This window comes from Scardinius erythrophthalmus (assembly GCF_964197995.2).
Source record: "Scardinius erythrophthalmus genome assembly, chromosome: 24".
In the NCBI taxonomy this organism is placed as follows: Eukaryota; Metazoa; Chordata; class Actinopteri; order Cypriniformes; family Leuciscidae; genus Scardinius; species Scardinius erythrophthalmus.
Window position 1 is genome coordinate 28,689,759 of NC_138244.1, and position 23,790 is coordinate 28,713,548.

Here is a 23,790-nt window from a genome sequence, read left to right on the forward strand (position 1 = left end):
CTAATTTTAATTAAGTCTAATGTGTATAATATGCTGATATTTTTTACATTGATTGTACTTAATTTATTGGCTTTTTCTGAAAATGCTACTTAATCTTTTTGCATACATTGAAATGCATATTATTAAGTTGTCCTTACTCAAAATATCAGTTAGTTCACTAAACTTGCAAAAAGTAGTTGGAAAATGTCGTCTTAATTTTATTGAGTTAGATCCAAGAAACAGTTTTAACAGTAGTGCAAAATAGATATTTTTAAAGGAAATGGGGGTGAAATTGTAAAATTCCAATACAAATACACACCTGTGCATATTATAAATGTGTGTTTAATATTTGACGGGGGACATTTGACAGACAGTATGGCAGATGAAACTCTTAAAAATACATCTTCCAGATGAAAACACATCAGACAGCCGTGTGTGTGTTGAATGTGTGCTATAATGTCATCCATTTGGCCTAAGCTTTTGTCATCGCTTTACATTACACACATAAATGCTTATTTTACTAATTTACATAAAGATTTACAAACTGAAGATAATTTTTAGATTTTATTTGTCTATGATGTAGAAGCCTTTTGATCACATAAATGACAGATCTAACATTAAATCTTGTTTGGATGTTACAGGGGCCGATGAACACACGCAGCCTTAGATGCAGCAATCAAAGGTAAGTAAGTATACTATAGAAAGTAATTATAAAAATAAATAAAAAACATATATTTGTTGTCATAATGATGTCATTTTAACCACTGATCACTTGTTGCAGAGCTTTTGTGGTGGAGCAGAGCCTCAAAAAAACAACAACCTTAAATTGAAGTATAAAGTATAATGATTTTGTTACTACTGATGCAATCAGTAATGACTATGACAATAAATAGTTAATGACTATGTAAATGGTGTAATTAAAATGAGTGATGTATTCTGTTTGAACATTTCTGTAGGGTCTGAAATGTCCGCAGACAGGAGTGAGCTAGGCTGTAGACCCACCAAACATTTGCTTAACACCGGCGCTTTATATATACAATGATTATCCTGTTTTTTACTCTCAGTGTCACTTTCATTAAAAAAGAAGTCATGAAAAACCTAAAAAAGGGTGTGTGTGAGAAAGACGTGAGTTTAACTTTAGCAATGGGTTTTTTTCTTTTTATGCAGATTTAATTATTTTGCCCTTTTCCCATAAAGAGACTTAAGAATATTAAAGTATATAATATTTACATCAAACTGAACAATTACAAGAAGACAACAGTGTCAGTGAAGAGGCTCGAGATGAAATATGAGACATCTGATGAGTGAAGAAAATAAAGAAAAGTCAAAGTAAATATCAGAATATGTATGTGCCATTTACAGTTAAACTGTGTGGAAAAGTATGAAAATATAATTTATTTGTGTGTGTTTAGGATGCATGAAATACTAGCTGAAAATAGCTTTGGCAAGACTAAGGATTTGGCATTTATTCTAAATATATATATATAAAAAAAATTCAATGGCAGAATGCTATTAAACAAAATAAAACATTTGAGATTTGATGGAAATGATACTGTGGTGATGACACTGATTTGCTTCATCAGCAAAATGACATTATTGTTAATGTTGTATGAAAAGGAGATGAATGTCAGTAATTCTGTAGTCTTCTACAGAAACATTAGACTTTATTTGATGGTTTGTAACCCCAGTATATCTCCAGAAACTAGAGAAGTAGTGTATTCCAGTAACATGAAGCTCCTGTGAGGACGCTGAACATCTGTTAGATCGGTTAGAGAGTAAGAGCTCGAAGAGTTCAATCCACAAAACTATTAATGATACGCTGGATTCATAAAACAGGTCACGTCTGTGAGCAGTTGTGTTTGTATGAATGTATGAGTCTGAAACTATGCTTAATTATTCAAATTAGACATAAATATGAACAATCCTTCTGTTAAAGGGGACCTATTATGCAAAATTCACTTTTATAAGGTGTTTGAACACAGCGTGTGTAAAAAAAAACAGCCTATAATGGTAAAAATTCACTCAAGCTGTTTCAGATTTCCTCCTATACTCCTGCGTAAGAGTCTGGAAACCGGCCCACGACTGATGACGATCTGCACTAGATCTCCTGAGTGAGAAGCGGTCCCACATTATAACCGTAAACTAAACCATTCCTGCTCTCTCTCCATGCAGAATATATGTTCTGGCTCTGTGGGCATCCTAATTCAGTTCACACACAAGCACCTATACAGCAGTTTATAGATTAACATGACGGCACAGGCTAGTCGATGAGATGAATAAACGTAACTCCACAACAAGTTACATAAATGTATCCACTAACCTTTCAGAAACGTCCATGTACAGTCTAAGGCTCAATCCCAATTCACCCCTTGCCCCTACCCCTTGTTTTCGAGTGTACCCCTTGGCCCTTAAAACAGAGTTACAATGGCCAAGGGGTTGAAATATTCCCCTACGAAATGGAACGACCCTTCATTAACCCGATACGTCATCAGTCATCGACGATGGATCTGACGTTACGGAAGCGATGAGTTTTTACAGGATTTCTCCATGACAACGACTGACAACGATACCAATATGCCGTCCTCCGTTGTGACAGTCTCTGTCGTATGGGCAGTATGCATCTTTCTGCACTTGTCTGCCGCAACTTGGTCAAGAAAACGGAGACGTCTTCAACGCCAGCGAATGCTGATGGATACGTCTGTGGTATGTAGGATGGACAGCAAACATATTAACATATTTTGTTGCAGTTAGCCTAGCTAGATTGTGTGATATGTGTGCTGGACTGATAAGATGGAATACCATGAACAGAAATAGGCATAAATACATGGACATAAAATACAAATTAATTTATTTAAAATACTGTGTGGAAAAAAATGTATTTACATACAAAAGCAAAATACTGTGTGAAAAAAATGTATTTAAATACAAATACAGTATTTTGTATTTTGAAAATACACTAAATACATGTGAAATTGGCCATCCAGTGCAGGTCACAGTGAATGAAGAAACTACATAGGCCTATTGCTGGCCATTACAAATAAACTTGTGCAAAATAGCAGCCATTTATATACTTATAACCAACTTGGTAACCAACTAGAAGTCCTGATCTACGTTTACTGGCTGGCTCATGGACTGTCCTACTCAGTTGTATCCCGGGTTTTCAATGTGCCCAAGTCTACAGTCCATCGCATCATCCACAGAGTTGCACGAAATATAATGACCAACCTGAAGCGAGCCATTTCTTTCCCACTGGCAGGAGAGCTTCATGCAGTTGGTCAAGGATTTGTCCAGCTATCAGGAAGCCCTGCATTCAGCAATGTTGTGGGAGCAATAGATGGCAGCCATGTCAGAATTAAACCTCCTCAACAGTACAGATTAGACTGCCTGAATTACAAAGGATTCTATTCACTTAACATGCAAGCAATATGTGATTGTAATGACAGGTTTCTAGATATCTTTGTTGGTTACCAAGGATCAGTTCATGACACACACATCATGAAGAACAGCAGCTTTTAAAGGGCAAGACAGTATCCTCCCACAGGTTACATCCTTCTGGGTGATGGTGTCTATCCCTGTTTGGACACACCTGTCTACCTAATCACACCTTACAAGGAGCCAGTTAATGGGCAAATACAAGGGCGCTTCAACTATTATCATGCCAGGGCCCGCAGCATAATCGAAAGAGCTTTTGGGATGATGAAAACCAGATGGAGCTCTACCCTTTTCAGAGCCTTAGAGGTTAAACCCACATTTGCACCTCTGGTTATTGCGTCCTGTGCATTTCTACACAATGTGTGTCTAGATAATGAGGACTTGCTGGAGCCAGATGAAGATGCAGATTTGGACATCCTTGAACCCCAACCACCCCGTGAGCCCCTAGCGGTTAACGAGAGCTCTGGGAATGCTATAAGGGACAGACTGGCTGCCCTGGGCTCAGGCCATGTGCAAGACCCTTAAGGATGTCTGTACTGTGTATATAGTTTGTTAGCTATGTGAAAAATGGCTATTTGCCATTGTATTTTTTGTTGCTGATGCTGTTTATAGCATCTCATGGATGTGAATATGTGATTTTACTAATTATTTTTATACTAATAGAACAGATAGTTTGCATGTTATTTGTTCACACAATCGTTTTATTGACAATATTGCATTTTCTTACAATATATATATATATATATATATATATATATATATATATATATTAGGGCTGTCAGTTAAACGCGTTATTAACGGCGTTAACGCAAACCCATTTTAACGCGATCAATTTTTTTATCGCGAGATTAACGGTCTTTTTGGCCTAGCAAACTTTGTAGTTTTTTTCACATGCTTTTGCAACAGGACGCGGCATGCGCGGCGCTGCTCTATGAAACCCATTCATTTCAATGGCTTGCGCCGCGCGAGGACGTTTTGTTGCTTCGTCGACCAAAGCGCAAGCGGATCTAGCTAGACCGGAAACAAAACAGCAGGCACGCGTACACACTTGTTTGGGCTTGCGAGCCGGCCAAATAGTAGGTTAACGTTACGTTTTGAGTGGATGACGAGCGCGAGACGCCGAAATGGATGCCAATAAGATTCTGAATGGAAAGTTTACTTTTAAAAAGTTGCCAAATGGTTCCATTGACAAAGTGATCTGTGTGTTTTGTCGTTGTGAACTGAGCTATCATCATCGCAGTACGTCCAGTCTGAAACACCTCTTGATGATGGCCACACACACACACACACACACACAGCTGATGCGAATTCTCCAAACCCTCGTCAATATCAGGACCTCGTCAGGATTTCTTTCACCCTTGTATTGATGGACAGTGTTACATTGTGTGAGAGATTATTTGCTCCAAGTGAGAATGTTAGTGTGAAATTGAACACAGTATTGCCAATGTTGTTTTCAATAATAAAAAAATCTGCGCAAAGCAAGCCAATCCGCTTTTTTCATGTTGATAAGAGCATTAAAATGAGAAAAAATAATGGGACAAAAATAAATCAAGAGACATTTAGAATAGATAAAAATGTGCGATTAATCGCGAGTTAACTATGACATTAATGCGATTAATCGCGATTAAATATTTTAATCGTTTGACAGCACTAATATATATATATATATATATATATATATATATATATATATATATAACAGGTATATATAAAATAAATACTTTGTATACTTTGACAATGTATATATATAAAAGTGATTTCATTTCAATGTGTCTATTGTTAACTAACAGAAAAGAACTATACAACACAGGATGGGGGGAAAACATTTCAAAACAACAATTGATGATAGTGCAATCACATTGTAAACATTATCATCACACTAACAGGAACTTGAGTGATGAAAGGGGAAATCTATTTCAAAACCAGCACAGAATTATATTACATTTTAATTTATATTATATTCTAATTATATTTTATCTATGAGTTTTTCAAACAGGCCTTATAACCTATCCATTTTTGCCTCACTCTCCTCATGCCGCTTTTGCTCCTTAGCACTTTCCTCTATTAGAAACTCCACAATAGACTTCCTCCTCTTCTTTTTCGGTGAGGGGTTTGGGGTTGCAACAGGAGAGGCTACAGAGGTATTGGCTGTGTCTGAGGCGGTGTCTGGACTGCTGGGCTCGACAATCTCCTAAGAGAACCAAAAAAAATAATAATAATAATAATAATTATTAGTTCAGCATTACCCTTATTATAGAGTGCTACCAAAGAAATAAGGTAATGGTGTATCATTAATAACAATATCACATTACTATGTACATTACAATTCTCATATCAAGTGATCAATAATCAATAACACTTCAGGCCACATTGCATTTGTAATTATTTTAACAACGCTATTTCAGCTAACCTTTAAACCTTACCATGAGAATTGTTATCGGATCAGCATCAGGACCAAAAGATGCAACCACAACAGGAGGGTCCATTGAAGGCCTGGCACCAACACCTCGTGCATGTCCTCAAAAAACTGCCATGTGGAAGCTGTTACCTCGCCAGCATCCGTTCCAGATCCTGTTTTGGGGGATTTCTGGTCCTTAAGTGAATATAAACAAACAATGTCTACATTATATTTACAAGATTACATTGAACGTTTATGGATTTCCTTGACCGTTTGGAATCCCTCCATATAAACCAAGCTAGAACCACACTGGTCTCTGCTTACCTTATTTTTTTTTTTTTTTTTTCAGATTTCCCCACTTCTTGGAGACCTGTTGAGAAGTGACATGTGCCTCCAGGCCAAGTTCTTTGATCAATGTCCTGTATCATAACAAATAAGATATTATTGTCATTTACCACACATACCACAGTAGTACAGGTAAAATGAAATAGCGCTTCCCTGGAATCATTACACAAAAGAGAAATGAATAAATATTAAAAACACACTGCAACACACAAACACCAGGTCAATGTACAGACGGTGGGACCTGGTGTGTTTAATATTGTAGCATGATATGAATGAGTAATTTTAACAGGAATAAAAACAATAATATATATATATTTTAGCGCAATTTTCCACCGGATAAATTGCGATTGTTAACTCATGATTTCTGTTCTGTGCGTCTGTGCGCACCAATCTTGCACTTCTATCTACTCCTCAACCAGACCACCTAGAGACTTCGGGTTTTCGGCATTATGTTAAGGAAGGTCTAATCTCGGGAACGCACAAATAAAATCCAGGAAAAGATTTACTATCTCTTAGTGTTGTGATCCCATGAGGTGAGAAAATTGCGCTAAAACACTCACTGAGTTTTTATTACTTGTTTTATACAGTCAAGCATACTGATCAAATGACTTACTCCCAAAGTTGTTTTGCAGAACTTTTGGACTTCAGAAAGCGGTTCTCATTTTCTGCTCAGAAACGGATGATCCGTCTGGTTTCCTGTGGAGTCCCTGGAATGATGTGAAGTAGACATTACTGAGAATAATGGTTACCAGTGCTAGCCTTTTCTCCATACTGTGACAATAATGGTTACTGTAAGAGCCAAATTAATATTTCAATAATTTGTATTTTAGTATTGTTTGTTTGGAGTGTTGATTTGAACTGATTTTAAGCACTAACTGAAGGTATCATATTTGTATCTTTCTTTGAATTCTGATATTTTCTGTGTTTTCTGATGTATATGTTCTGTTTCTTTAATGGTTACACCCACTGGGGGGCGGAATACTGAACTTGAAAAAGTTTGTGCACAGAAAAAAGGAGAAACAGTTCCCTTTCGAAAGGGAACTCTACACTACGTCAGAATGACGCTATGGGGAACGCCTCAGGCGTGACAGGTGTCTGAAATAAATATCAACTCACGTCAATCACGTTGACCGGCGACAGCCCGTGAATCATCAGCTTGATTGATTAACGCGCGACCTGGATGTATAAAGGGGAGCCTTGCACACATGACAACATCTTTTCGTCTTCAGGGACTGTTTGTCTGTATTGAGGATATCGCTGAAGCGCGCGGGAGGCTCTCTCGAGAGCCTCTTGTGCAAACTGTGAGCTTTTTTTATTTAAAAATGCTCCGCTTTCGCGGACCCTTTTCTTGAGGGAGGAGGGTTCAGCATCTGAGCTGTGGTGCGTGCGATCTGTGAAACAATACTGTTTGGGTACGAGGCGTTCACAGTCAGTTCCTGAGGGTGCTGGCAGTGTTCATTAAGAAATATCTCGGCGCGCGTGAGAAAGAAAAAATCTGTGCGCTGTCGGATGTTTCAACCTCGCACCTGTTGACTTTCTTCTCGAGGGATGAAAGCCAAATATTTTTTAACGGCTCGTTTCTCGCGCTTGCCGAGGCAGTGTGTAGATTACGAGAACGTATAAATGTTAAAACAGTATTGTCTGGTGATTATGGCTGCATTTAATTCTATGAATTAAAATGGTGGAAATATTCTGACTTAAGAAGTTAGATATTTAGTAATTTAGCCTATCATCCAGATCGCGTTATCCAGTGTTTTTGGCTGCATTTTAATTGAAAAATGAGCAGTGAACAAAAAGAGCAGTTGTAATTCTGGTCTTTTTGTAAAATGTGAAATTAACATATTTCTGTTTCTTTTCAGACCACGTCTCCTGTTTTAGAGTCTGGGGCAAAATGTTATGGGTAAGAAAGTAAATCTAAAGATTTTTTCGATGGTCAGGTAGTAGGTCTTAACAGGCCTCCTTGACCAGACAGTCCCCATTTTGCAACCGGACAGCGCTTGGGCCTCCCTGAGGTGAGCTCCCAGGAATTGACTGTCAAGGAGTAATGTGGTTATCAGGTTATAGGCCTCACTAGGCCTTCCTGAATATGAGCTTCCACATACTATGGTTAAATGAGCTCCCACATATTATGGTTATCAGGTCATAGGCCTCACTAGGCCTTCCTGAATATGAGCTCCCACATACTGTGGTTATCAAGTTATAGGCCTCTCCAGGCCTTCTTGAATATAGCTCCCATATAATGTGGTTATCAGGTCATAGGCCTCACTAGGCCTTCCTGAAAATGAGCTCCCACATACTGTGGTTGAATATGAGCTTCCACATTCTGTGGTTATCAAGTTATAGGCCTCACCAGGCCTTCTTGAATATGAGCTCCCACATACTGTGATATGAGCTCCCACATTCTGTGGTTATCAAGTTATAGGCTTCACCAAGCCTTCTTGAATATGAGCTCCCACATACTGTGGTTGAATATGAGCTCCCACATACTGTGGTTATCAGGTCATAGGCCTCACCAGGCCTTCCTGAGTATGAGCTCCCACATACTGTGGTTGAATATGAGCTCCCACATACTGTGGTTATCAGGTCAGAGGCCTCACCAGGCCTTCCTGAATATGAGCTCCCACATTCTGTGGTTATCAGGTCAGAGGCCTCACCAGGCCTTCCTGTATATGAGCTCCCACATACTGTGGTTAGCAGGTCAGAGGCCTCACTAGGCCTTCCTGAGTATGAGCTCCCACTTACTGTGGTTGAATAAGAGCTCCCACATACTGTGGTTATCAAGTTATAGGCCTCACCAGGCCTTCTTGAAAATGAGCTCCCACATACTGTGGTTATCAGGTCATAGGCCTCACTAGGCCTTCCAGAAAATGAGCTCCCACATACTGTGGTTGAATATGAGCTCCCACATTCTGTGGTTATCAAGTTATAGGCTTCACCAAGCCTTCTTGAATATGAGCTCCCACATACTGTGGTTATCAGGTCATAGGCCTCACCAGGCCTTCCTGAGTATGAGCTCCCACATACTGTGGTTGAATATGAGCTCCCACATACTGTGGTTATCAGGTCAGAGGCCTCACCAGGCCTGCCTGAATATGAGCTCCCACATTCTGTGGTTATCAGGTCAGAGGCCTCACCAGGCCTTCCTGTATATGAGCTCCCACATACTGTGGTTAGCAGGTCAGAGGCCTCACTAGGCCTTCCTGAGTATGAGCTCCCACTTACTGTGGTTGAATAAGAGCTCCCACATACTGTGGTTATCAAGTTATAGGCCTCACCAGGCCTTCTTGAAAATGAGCTCCCACATACTGTGGTTATCAGGTCATAGGCCTCACTAGGCCTTCCTAAGTATGAGCTCCCACATACTGTAGTTGCCAGGTTATAGGCCTCACCAGGCCTTCCTGGTTATGAGCTTCCACATGTCAGGTTACAGGCCTCACCGGCCTTCCTGAATGTGAGCTCCCACATACTGTGGTAATCAGGTTACAGGCCTCATCAGGCCTTCCTGGTTATGAGCTCCCACATACTGTGGTCGCCAGGTTACAGGCCTCATCCGGCCTTCCTGGTTATGAGCTCCCACATACTGGGATATCAGGTTACAGGCCTTACTAGGCCTTCCTGAATATGAGCTCCCATACACGGTGGTCGCCACGTTACAGGCCTCGCCAGGCCCTCTTGGTTATGAGCTCCCACATACTGTGGCGCCAGGTTACAGGCCTCACCGGCCTTCCTGGTGATGGGCTTCTACATGTCAGGTTGCAGGCCTCACCCGGCCTTCCTGAATGTGAGCTCCCACATACCGTGGTCATCAGGTTACAGGCCTCATCCGGCCCTCCTGGTTATGAGCTCCCACATTCTGTGGTCGCCAGGTTACAGGCCTTACTAGGCCTTCCTGAATATGAGCTCCCACACACTGTGGTTGAATATGAGTTCCCACATTCTGTGGTTATCAAGTTATAGGCCTCACTAGGCCTTCTTGAATATGAGCTCCCACATGCTGTGGTTTTCAGGTCACAGGCCTCACTAGGCCTTCCTGAGTATGAGCTCCCACATACTGTGGTTGAATATGAGCTCCCACATACTGTAGTTGCCAGGTTATAGGCCTCACCAGGCCTTCCTGGTTACGAGCCTCCACATGTTAGGTTACAGGCCTCACTGGCCTTCCTGAATGTGAGCTCCCACATACTGTGGTGAATATGAGCTCCCATGTTATATGGTTATCAGGTCAGAGGCCTCACTAGGCCTTCCTGATTTGAGCTCCCACATGCTGTGGTCGCCAGGTTAGAGGCCTCACCGGCCTTCCTGAGTATGAGCTCCCCCCATGCTGTGGTTGTATATGAGCTCCCACATACTATAGTCGCCAGGTTATAGGCCTTACCAGGCCTTCTTGGTTAAGAGCCTCCACATGTCAGGTTACAGGCCTCACCGGCCTTCCTGAATGTGAGCTCCTACATACTGTGGTCACAGGCCTCATCTGGCCTTCCTGGTTATAAGCTCCCACATTCTGTGGTTATCAGGTCAGAGGCCTCACCAGGCCTTCCTGAGTATGAGCTCCCACATACTGTGGTTGTATATGAGCTCCCACATACTGTAGTCGCCAGGTTATAGGCCTCACCAGGCCTTCTTGGTTAGGAGCCTTCACATGTCAGGTTACAGGCCTCGCCGGCCTTCCTGAATGTGAGCTCCTACATGCTGTGAGCTTCTACTTACTGTGATTATCAAGTTATAGGCCTCACCAGGCCTTCTTGAATTTGAGCTCCCACGTGCGGTGGTCGTTAGGTCACAGCGAGGTCACCGGCCTTCCTGAGTTTTAACCTTCCACAATTAGTGGTCACCAGGCTTTAGGCCTCTGCGGCCTTCCTGGTTATGAGTTCTTTCATGTCAGGTGGCAGGCCTCACCAGGCCTTACTGAATGAGAACTCCCACGTATTGTGTCTATCAGGTTGCAGGCTTCTTCTGGCTTTCCTGATTATAGGTTCCCACGTACGGTGGTTCCCTGGTTACAGGCCTCACCAGGCCTTCCTGGGTTTGAGCTTTTACATGTCAGGTTACAGGCCTCATCCGGCCTTCCCGAATGTGGGCTCACACATACTGTGTTTTTAGAGTGATGAAGTACGAGCAAACCTTTACTTCATTCCTTTTTGGTACATACGTTCCGTACCTTTTTTAAACCATGCTTATGGTAAGTCACACGACTTATGTCTTGTGTATTTTCTAAATCCATTTTCTATGGTAAGGGTCATGCGCGTATCGCTTCTTTCCCTTCCTATGTGGCTCAGACCCTGGTTTTACCTCGGGTCCCACTCTAGATGCGTCCTGTCATCACTTTATTACGACAGATGCCTTTCTCTAGTTAACTTTCACATTCTGATGAGCTCCCACACATTGTGGTCACCGTGTTACAGGCCTCACCGGCCTTCCCGAGTATGAGCTCCCACATGCTGTGGTTGCCAGGTTAGAGGCCTTATCAGGCCTTCTTGGGTTCAGAATGGCTAAGTACATGCACTTTCTTTCATGTACTTTCTATTTCATTTTTTATGGTAAGGGTGTGCGCTATACGCTTTTTCCCTTTCTGAAAGTGAGCTCCCACAGGTTGTGGTCCCCAGGTTATAGGCCTCTCCGGCCTTCCTGTTAGGAGTTCCCACATGCTGTGGTCGCCAGGTTAGAGGCCTCATCGGCCTTCCTGATTTGAGCTCCCATATGCTGTGGTCGCCAGGTTAGAGGCCTCACCGGCCTTCCTGATAGGAGTTCCCACATGCTGTGGTTATAATTGAGCTCCCACATAGTGTGGTTAGCAGGTCCGAGGCCTCACCAGGCCTTCCTGAATATGAGTTCCCACATACTGTGGTTGTATTTGAGCTCCCACATGCTGTGGTTGGCAGGTCACAGGCCTCACACAGGCCTTCCTGTATTTGAGCTTCCATATTTTGTAAGCTCCCCCATGTTGTGGTCGCCAGGTTAGAGGTCCTACCAGGCCTTCCTGGAGGTAGCTCCTTTTTAGGCCCTCTCAGGCCTCCTCAGTGTTCTGAAACACAAACACTGGGTAGATCCATGGATAGAGTAGAGAAACTCCCCTCGCTGGCAAGGGTTGTAAAGCACTATGCTGAGTCATACTCTCCAGGATGTCCCGTCTCTGAGATCCGGGCTGAGAGGTTCACTGCCTGCTTCGCAGTCCCTCGGGTTGGATGCCTTCCTAAGGCAAGTTCCAGAGGCTCTGTCTTCGGACAGACAGGAAGTGGCCAGACTTTAGTGTCTTATGTACTGACACCAGGTCAGGCCTGCCTGGTGGTATTTCAGGTGGCACGTTCCCCTGAACAGTGACTGGCTGGGGTTCCCTTGGGTCCCCTAGCCACATTCCCTAGAAAGGACCCTTTCTAGTTTTTGAATTGTGGTCCTAGGCCTTTGAGCTGGCCCAAGTAGACCTTCCTTCAAACTGTGAGGTTTTCTGGTATCCTTTAGCTTGGGCTATGACCGTAGGGAATGCTGTCACTGACAGCCCAGTGTGACCTGAGGGCATGCACTCCCCTTAGCATGGTGGCGTTGGTATATCGTTCCCCATAGCGTCATTCTGACGTAGTGTAGAGTTCCCTTTCGAAAGGGAACGTCTCAGGTTACGACTGTAACCTATGTTCCCTGAGAACAGGGAACGAGACACTACGTCTTCCTGCCATGCCTCGGGGCCTGCCTGCTACAGTCCCTTCAGACGATAGGATGTTGTCATGTGTGCAAGGCTCCCCTTTATACATCCAGGTCGCGCGTTAATCAATCAAGCTGATGATTCACGGGCTGTCGCCGGTCAACGTGATTGACGTGAGTTGATATTTATTTCAGACACCTGTCACGCCTGAGGCGTTCCCCATAGCGTCATTCTGACGTAGTGTCTCGTTCCCTGTTCTCAGGGAACATAGGTTACAGTCGTAACCTGAGACGTTTTCTTACCATTTGGTCTGTCATTTAAGGATAAAACTCGTGTTTAAACGTTTAAGGTAACACAAGTTAAAGGTTTAACAAATGAAATCATAGGATAGGCTACAGGAGCCAACAGGATTTTGTATATTTTTGTAATTTTATGTTTTGATTAAACTCGCACTTGTTTACAGATTTTTGACTGACTTCTGTGACGAGTGAGAACAATTTGTCCTGCTAATACCAGTGAAGTGAACCTAGGGCTTTGCATTTACATTAAACTTATATCACACATCAAATTATTTAACAATTCACCAATTAAAAATTAAAATCATAGCTTCATTAACGTTACCAGGTAACTAACATTAGTAGCGCTGGCTACCGAGACAACATGCAAGCGGCTAAATTAACGATTTCTTTTTTTATGATTGTTTTGAAGAAAATCACCATATTAGACTACGTTTGTAGCCGAAGGTCTCCTACCCCTTCGCCCTACCCCTCTATCGCAACAAGAATTGGGACACCCTTCCCCTAGAAAACGGAGGGGTAGGGGCAAGGGGTGAATTGGGATTGAGCCTAACAGTTGCAGTCTCTTCCTGATCTCTCCATCTGTGTCTGACTCCGGCTCAAACATGTGAGTCTGCTCTCGCTACTGGGTGTTATTGACATTTAGTCTGAGAGGAATTCAGCTGTTGTGTTGATCCAGTCTCTGAAGCTCGTGTAAAGGATCGGCCTCTTCTGAACGGAGGCGGAGCAGAAGCTCATTTGCATTTAAAGGGACACACACAAACAGAGCGTTTTCCCTCACACCCAAAAAGGGGCAACTTTGACAAGCTATAATAAATGATCTGGATGGTATTTTGAGCAGAAACTTCACAGACACATTCTGAGGACATCAGAGATTTATATTACATCATGTGAAAATGGGCATTATAGTTCACCTTTAAATTGTTACCAATATTAACCCTCTGGGGACCAAGAACGCGCCGGCGCGTTTTGCTCGTTTTTTTTTTTAGCAATGAAAAATAAACACAAAATGCTCTGTTAATTTTGATCTTTAATTTTCGTGTTCTACATCAATCGATCCTGTTCAGTTTCTTTTTTTTTTCTGTATACTCACAATAAAGATAAAGTGTTTTGCTTTTTGACAAATAAAGAAACTTTAACATGATGCGATGTCTGCCTTCTCTCTGTATGTAAACTCCCATTTGAAACGCGTTCGAAAATGATCTATAACTCCGCGAAAATTCAGTCAAACAGGCAAACAGACCCACGGGCATAAAGCTTGAGATCGCAGCTTTTAAATGAAGTCATTTATATAAAAAACAAATATTATCAGCTTCTGTAATCTGTATAAAAAGAGAGCGATTCCAGTCGAGCTTATTACGAGCTCATTGACTTTAATTCGTTCACGCCTACTCACGGAGCGCGCTATTCACAAGATAATGTGCTAAGCCATCTATGCAAAACAGGTAAACGCCCCCAAGCAAATGTATTAAACGCTTCAAGTTTCATCATTTCGTCACCTGCGCGTTGGGAAGATGACACGGTACACCGGTGCGGAAGCCCTTCAGTTCGTCCTGGATACTAGCGACGAAGAGTCCAGATTTTCATCAGAAGAGGAGCGCGACTACTCTGATGACGACCGTTTGTATTTTGAAGAGCGACTTGATGCAGCCGTGGATAGAATTTCGGATGAGTAAGTATGTATTCTTACTTGCATTAGTTGACAAGTTATTCAAAACATGAGCTTACATATTATACAGGCTGGACTTGCCATCCAGAGTATTGACATTTGATATCTACCTTTATTCAACACGATCTAATGAAAGTGCATATCTATACCATGAATTTAATATCTTGTACCATTTCAACATCAAAAATGTTTTGTTTTGTTTTTTTTTGTGTACATATGCTACACCCCTTGGTTAGGAAATTTGTATTTACAAATATGTGTAGCAAGTATGTGTAGCCTAAATGATATGTTTAGATCATTATGTATGAAAGATAGAATTTAGAAATTATTTTAGAAAGTAGGCCTAGTAGGTGTTTAGATTATATTTTGACTATATAAATGCTGCCTCATTATCATTAACGATGCATACTCGCAAATATCAGTTTTAAATGTGTGTAAATGTGCTGAAATGTGTAAATATACCCAGTTAATGAAGTGCACAAATGTGTTAGGCTAATGTTTGCGGTGTGCCTCTCCGTTAATGGCCCATTGACACGCATATAGGCTTATTGCACACGTCTAAAATTATTTACATCAGTTATTCATTATAGACTAATGCTACTATAGTTATATTTATGTAATAATATTCTTCAACTTTTTTAAAAGGAATGTAGCTTCATCACTACCTCCGCCTGCAACTCGGAGTGCGCTTAGCAACACAGTCAGAAATCAGAAAGAGTAAGTACATATTTACCCACTATTTTACAGATGTTAGTTCAATTTTGTTTATACTTAGTGTTAATATTATGAGCCTGTATGACTTTATTATTTATTTTTGGAGATTGGTTGATGTTACATATGTTTTGTAACTTTTTTTAAAAGGAATGTAGCTTGTTCACTCTCGCCTTCCACTGCAACGAGGACACGCAGCAACAAAAATCAAAAAGAGTAAGTACATATTTACCTACTATTTTACAGATGTTAGTTACATTTTGTTTATATACTTAGTGATGATACAAATGTAGCCTATATGTGCCTGTGTGGCTTTGCAACAAATGTGTTGTTATGCATGCACAATATAACAATTATTGATTGGTAATGTTAATATAAAAGAGCTTATATTGTGTTGCTTTATCAGCATTGCTAAATGTCCATCAGTTATGCATGTGCTGGAATAGTACTCTGTAAAATATATGATAAAAATAGTTTTCAACTTTTTTTTAAAAGGAATATAGCTTGTTCACTCTCGCCTTCCACTGCAACTCGCAGGACACGGAGCAACGGAAATCAAAAAGAGTAAGTACATATTTATCTACTATTTTTTTTAACTACTACTTTGCAAAAATGTGTTATGCATGCACAATATTACAATTATTGTTTGGTAATGTTAATATAAAAGAGCTTATATATTTTTTGTTTTATCAACATGCTGATTGCCCTGCCCTGACATGCTGATAGTACTTTGATCAACCTTTATTAACCTTTATTAATATTATTATTTTTATAGGAATGTGGCAAAGAGGGCCAAGACAAACATTCAGACGAGCAACAAGGAGTCCACTCTGTCATGGAAAACAGAGACTGACATTGATATGGTTCCACAGACTCTGAGCTTCCTGCCTGCCCGGGAACTTGGACCACAGCTGAGTTCTGCTGACACACACACTCCCCAGACTCTCTTCAAAATGTTTTTTTCTGAGAATGCAGTTTCAACTCTGTGCCACAACACCAATGCTCAGGCTGCTGGTGCAATTGCAAAGGGGCGCAAATTTAAATGGACTGATGTCAGCATCAGTGAGATGTACCACTACATTGGGCTGGTGTTTTACATGGCCATGGTGAAGGTGAGCTCCATCAAGGACTACTGGCGGCAAGACAGTCTTTTCTCTTTCTCTCGCTCACAATTGCTTTGTTCATAGCCGACTGATTATTTATTTTGGTCACATTTGATTTGCTTAGAGCTCGCATCAACGGGGCATAAGCATTTACTGTGAGATACCTGCCTTTACTTTTGTTTATTTATCGCTCACAATTGCTTTGTTCATAGCCGACTGATTATTTATTTTGGTCACATTTGATTTGCTTAGAGCCCGCATCAACGGGGCATAAGCATTTACTGTGAGATACCTGCCTTTACTTTTGTTTTTACAAAATTACATTAAAACAGATTGAAAAACAAAACATTTGAATCTCCTCATTCTTTGTTCAGGCTGCCTCACCTGATGGCCCATTAGCACTTGGGGGAGCGTCTATGTCACACCCCTGGTCTGAATCTCATTAATATTGATGACCCATTACCACTCCCACGCATAAACCTCTTCTGACAAAAAAACTGTTTTACAATGTTTAAATCAATGTAGTGTTTTATGTGAACAATTAGGCAGGATGATTTTCACATAATTTTGAAGCTAGAACTTAAAGGGAAAACATCAATTAGTCAAAAGTCTTGTGGACACATATTTAATATGTGTTTTGTGTTCTTAAATCAGCAACTTTCATTTTATTTTTTTCCAATAACCACGCATAAACATTATTCTCTTAAAAATACAAACATCTACATACACGTTTCTCGCATATTATGGTAGCCCTGTTTGTGCTATATAGAGTGAATTTACACCTTTGCCATTAACATGTTTATAAATAACTGAAAAAAGCACAAATATCAAGGCATGTCAGAACATCTCAAGGACCCCAAAAACAGCTTGGTCCCCAGAGGGTTAAACATTTCCCATCCTAAACATAAATTAATAATAAACAATCAACGATCATGTGAAATTCACTGGCACTTCCACAAATATCATGTAGTGTGTCAAAATAAATAACCGCAGAGTCGACTGGCGTTGGTAATGATGTCACAGATGAGCAGCACTTTTAGCCAATCAGAGATCAGCAATCAGACGTGATCATTCATGACTGACGGGTTTTTAGTGAGATCATTTGTAGCTGTAATCGAGTGATCAGTGTGTCAAAGTGTCATAAATATACAGTTGTATCTACAGTAAAGAGTGAGAGAGTGACCCAACTCTCTAAACGTGGATTACACCTGGTGGGACTCGAAGGCTCTTTATAATAATAATAATAATTATTAATAATAATAATTCATTACATTTATATAGTGCTTTTCTCGGCACTCAAAGCGCTTTACATAGAAAGGGGGATCTCCTCAACCACCACCAATGTGCAGCATCCACCTGGATGATGCGACGGCAGCCATATTGCGCCAGAACGCCCACCACACACCAGCTTACTGGTGGAGAGGAGACAGTGATGAAGCCAATCAGTATATGGGGATGATTAGGAGGCCATGATGGACAGAGGCCACTGGGCAAATTTGGCCAGGATGCCGGGGTTACACCCCTACTCTTTCGAAAGACATCCTGGGATTTTTAATGACCACAGAGAGTCAGGACCTCGGTTTTACGTCTCATCCGAAGGACGGTGCTCTTTTGGCAGTATAGTGTCCCCGTCACTACACTGGGGCATTAGGACCCACACAGACCACAGGGTGAGCACCCCCTGCTGGCCTCACTAACACCTCTTCCAGCAGCAACCTGGTTTTCTCAGGAGGTCTCCCATCCAGGTACTAACCAGGCTCAGCCCTGCTTAGCTTCAGTAGGCAACCAGTCTTGGGCTATAGGGTGATATGGCTGCTGCTTTATGAATATAACTGTAACTCTGAGAGCACAGTTGAATGACTTCATTGAAATGGAGTATGGGACTATGACTCCTGTCCATCATATTATGATATGTTAAGTCATTATTATGAGAAAGTTTCTTGTTATCATTAGATGTTAAGTCAGGGTTCACCAATCTCGGTCCTGGAGGGCCGCTGTCCTGCAGAGTTTAGCTCCAACCCCAATTAAACACACCTGAACCAGCTAATCAAGGTCTCATTAGGCATACTAGAAACTTTCAAACAGGTGTGTTGGAGCTGGTTGGAGCTAAACTCTGCAGGACAGCGGCCCTCCAGGACCGAGATTGGTGAACCCTGTGTTAAGTCATAATTACGAGAAAGTTTATCATTATTACAATAACGTTTTTACATTATATTAACACTCATTATATTTTTCTTAATTTGTATCATATTCAAGTGAGAAATGTCTCTTACTAGATGCTCGTTGAAGTGCAGGAAAACTCTCTCACTGACAGATAGGACTCAGTAATATCAAGATGTGAAGAATGGAAGTGCAATTATTACAATGTTGTGGCTTTACAAGAACAAGCTCCACTCATATTTTCTCCACATTTGTGTCCAGTTAAGGGATATGAGATTAAATGTTACATGTTTACTTACATCATAATAATGAATAAAGTCTGTGAAAGGTTTGACATTGTGTAGTTTGTGATCCTCCATCAGCAGCTGCAGTTTCTCTCAGCTGTATCAGTGCAGTCACTGTGACGTCTGACTGACAGAGGTTTTTGTACGACTCTTTATCACTGTGTGAACACACCACTGTTTGCACTCTGACAGTAATAATCTCCTGTATCTTCAGTCTGGACTCCACTGATGGTCAGAGTAAAATCACTCTCAGATCCACTGCCACTGAATCTAGACGGAGTTCCAGTATAACGGTGTGTTGCTCTATATATGAGGAGTTTAGGAGCTTCTCCAGGTTTCTGTGAGTACCAGTGTAACCAGTTACCATAATTCACATAACTGCTGGTTTTACAGTTTATTCTGACTTCTTCTCCTGGTTGAACTGCTGTTATTGATGGACTCTGAGTTACAGTGGTCTGTCCTCTACACTCTGAAAGAAAACACAAACAAAAATGAAAATGATATATATAACGATATACAGTATATGATAAAAATATTTAACATTTCAAGAGAAACAATATTCATTATAAAAACTGTATTACACAAACCTTGAATAAACAGTGCAATGGTCCAGATGAAGATGTTTATTGTGTTCATTGCTGTAGTTTAGTCTTGTGTGATGATGAAGATTGTGTTCTGCTCTCAGTCATGAAGTGTTAAACTCACAGCACTATAAACACTCTCAGAGCACTGAAGCATGTGCTGACAATGCAAAGAAGTGGGCAGGATTTACAACAGCTTGTGCTGATAACAAACTCATAAACTCTACATAGAAGATTTTACTTCTAGAATAATGTTATTGAACCATTTAGTGATTAATTGTTCATATTTATTAATTTTCATGTATTTGTGTTATGTTTGTCAGGCTGATAAGACACTAGGTTTTGTCTGGAGAATCATGAATGTAGATCATTTTAAACATATGTCATACGCAGCAGTTTCTCTGAGTTCAGTTCTGTGCTACACCTTTACAAGCATGTTAACAATGAGAAATCAAGAACTAAATTAATCAGTTTTACTATATTTAGAGTCATAATACAAAAAGTCCATTATGGTCTTTGGAATCAATGTTGACATGTTGCTCTCTGGGAAATATTTTCATGATGTCTATTTTTTCCCACATTTTCCACATGCATGAAGTTCATCAGGACTCATAATCAGGTCATTATATATTAAACAATGTGCATCTGAAATGTTCAGAATTATTGATTCATTTATTTGAAGCTGCAGGTTTTTCTGTGAATCATGATGATTGATCTGCATATGAAGAACAGAAGCATCATTATGAGAAACTCCACAACATCATCCATGATCAAAGAGGTCAAAGGTCACCTCAGAGGTCACAGCTCATCAAATATATTTCTTTAAACAGTGTTATATCAGAAAGCATTTAGTCAAATCTGAATGAGTGAGTGTTGAGAAGAGCTGAGGATCTTCTAATATCAGTGTGTTGAAGTGTTGTTTCTCTCTCTCTGCTGGAGTGTGTGTTCACTCGAGTGGAATAGAGGTTTTTGTTCGAGCGTTTCATTAGATTGTATCACTGTGGTACACATTCGGTGGAGGAACTAAACTGGTGATCGGTAAGTCTGTCTATTTAATCACCTAATAAAAAAATACAATTTAGATTTCAGAAAGTGTTTTACAGTGGAAACAAGAACAACATTTATTAATAATAATTATTATTAGATATTGTGGCAAACTTTAGTTATAACTGTAACCAAAGTTAAAATGTTTAATAATATTTGCTAATGGTTGTTTGTCATGAGTTTTGGTGTATTTTAATTTTTTGAAGGTGTAACAATGAATATATAATATTATAATGTGTTATAACTGCAGTTATAATTAGTGTTCAGTAAGTCTGTCTATTTTATTCTTATAATATTCCTAAACATACAAATTAAAACAAGTTGAAACAAGAACAACATTTATTAATGATAATTATTATTACATATTGTGTTGAAACTTTACATAAAGCTTTTAATGCATTATAAAGTGTTTCATAATGTGTTACAATGCCTTATATCTTATCATAAATAACTGTAACCAAATCTAAAATGCATTATAATATTTGCTATTTCATTGTTTCATCTCAAAAGGGTTGTTCTTCATAAAGGTGGATCAATGAATAGATAATATGTGTTATAACTGCTGTTACACTTATTGATTAGATCATACATGCATATTAATGTATATAGCAGTGCATAATTAATACATTAAAAAATAATTTTATAATGCAATATGTATGAAAGCTTTAAATAAAGTGTTACTGATATTGTTTTATAATGATTTAATCTAAAACTAGAGCAGCATTACTCCTATGCTGTGAATGTGCAGTGCAGTGTGTGTGTGTGTGTGTGTGTGAATGTGTTGTGTTTGTCTCCTGCAGCTGGTCCCACAGTGAAGCCCTCAGTGTCTCTGCTGCCGCCCTCTTCTCTGCAGATCTCTGGAGACTCAGCCGCACTGCTCTGCCTGCTCAGCTCTTACTCTCCACAGGGGGCGCTGGTGAGCTGGACACTGGACGGGTCAGAGGTCACCGAGGGGGTTCTGACCAGCGCAGAGAGCCAGCAGGACGGCCGCTACAGCCGCAGTAGCGTCCTGACCCTCAGCAAAGCACGCTGGGAAGAGGGAGAGCTGTACGTCTGCAGAGTAACACATGATGGAGCTCCTCATGAGGTCTCGTTCCACAAGAGCTCTGAGTGCTGATGTTTCTCTCCTGAAGATGAGCCGTATCTGAGTGTCCTGTGTCAGGCAGGATTCACATGAGTCTAGTGCTGCAGCTGTAGTGATTTACAACTCAATACTGAAAGATAGTGTGTGTGTGTGTGTGTGTGTGTGTGTGATCTTTCGATCTGCTGTGTTTGCTGCAACATTCAATAAAGCTTCTCAACAAGTTCACTTTGTGTCTGACAACATCATTCAACTAACAGATGAAGATGCAGGTGCTTTTCAGAAGGTTGATGTAGCAGTAAATGTCAAATAAAGCTCTTGGGGTTTGAACATGGTCTCTGGAGACAGAGCTGCTCTATTCTGAGAGGATCACAATCACTCCACCCTGACAATGCAAATGGGCTTTTCAGTCTCACTCTCTGATTGGTTACATGATCTGGACTGGAACACTTTCACTTCTGCAAAGGTGATGGTATTTTAAATATAAAAATATAATAACAATAATTTAAAAAACATGATCATAAATCAAGAATCAGCCGTTGTGACAGTGATTGTGTAAGAATGTAAAAGTTTCTGAGGCTCAAATGGAAAGCATCACGTCCAGACAGCAGAAGTGACTGAATGCAGTCTGTTCAGTTTGATTGACAGGATCATATATTACACCTAAAACATGATGATCATATTGAAACACTGACTCATTCTCTTCATAAACACAAGAGTGATGTTGATTGTAATGATATAGTGTTATTAGTGTCATACAATCATAAATCATTATTCAAACCTGAACTAAACACTGCCAGAGTCAAGAGGAAGATGATGCTGAAAGTCATGTTTGTTGGTTGATGAAGAAGAGCTCTTGATCATGTCATGTTCAGTTCATAGAGCTATAAACACATGCAGAGTGAAGCATGTGCTGATCATATAAAACACCCTCTGAATGCAAAAGCTGCTGTAGACTGTGAGCTCACGACGAGACTGAAGAGAGATCAGGACGAGATACAGACTCACCTCAGATTTATCAGAGTCAAAGAGCTTTACTGACAGGGTTAAAGAATGGCTTTGAATGGCCGAAGCACAGTAACATTAAATATACTGACACACACATTTACACACAAATACACACAGTTAAAAATAAATATCAAGTTCAGTCATGAAACTCTAGATCAGTGGTTCCCCAACAATGTCTCTAATCTGACACAACCATTTCAGGTCTTGGAGTCTCTACTGATGAGCTGATCAGGTGTTTGATAGGGAGACACACAATATGTGCAGAGCCGTTTCTCAATATGCGTTATTGTCTGTACTTGTGTTCTTGTGTGCTTGTGGAACGTCATCAGTCGCTGCCCGAGAACTGTTCCAATTCAAAGTTCACATCTAGCCAAGTCCAGTTCAAATCCCCGGATGTGTTCTTGATCTGCCGCTTTTATCGAGGATGCATCGAGAGGTGACTTGTGCGGACTTGAGACAGCCAGTTATCCCAGAATGCATCTCGCACCATCTTGGTGAGACCTCTCCATGTTTCAGATCATTTCCTCATTACTTTCAGTCTACATCTCTCTACCCCTGTACCACCAACCCCCCCACCAGTCACTTTCAGGCGAAACCTGCGCTCACTTTCTCCCTCCCATCTTTCCTCGGCCGTGTCATCTTCTCTTCCCTCACCCTCACAATTCTCATCTCTGGATGTGAATACCGCAACGGATACCCTATGCTCCACTCTAACCTCTTCTCTAGACATTATCTGCCCTCTCTCCTCCAGGCCAGCACGCGCTACTCCCTCCAACCCCTGGTTGTCTGAGGTTCTTCGTGAACACCGGACCGAACTCAGGGCAGCGGAGAGGAAATGGCGCAAATCAAAAGACACATCTGACCTGAGTATGTATAAATCTCTCCTCTCTTCCTTTTCTGTTGATGTTCATGCTGCAAAATCTTCCTACTTCCACAACAAGATCAACAGCTCCTCCAACACACGATCACTCTTCAAGACATTCAACTCTCTCCTCTGTCCACCTCCACCACCACCCACCTCCTCTTTAACTGCTGACGACTTTGCAAACTTCTTCACCAACAAAA

At 40.8% G+C, this 23,790-nt stretch overlaps 1 gene segment (V, D, J or C); it reads left to right on the forward strand.

The window, feature by feature from the left end:
* Window positions 1–20,298: 20,298 nt before the first annotated feature.
* LOC308684640 (immunoglobulin lambda constant 7-like) lies at window positions 20,299–21,944 on the forward strand. The segment is given in 3 exons: window positions 20,299–20,370; window positions 20,582–20,630; window positions 21,437–21,944.
* The last annotated feature ends 1,846 nt before the right edge of the window (window positions 21,945–23,790 follow it).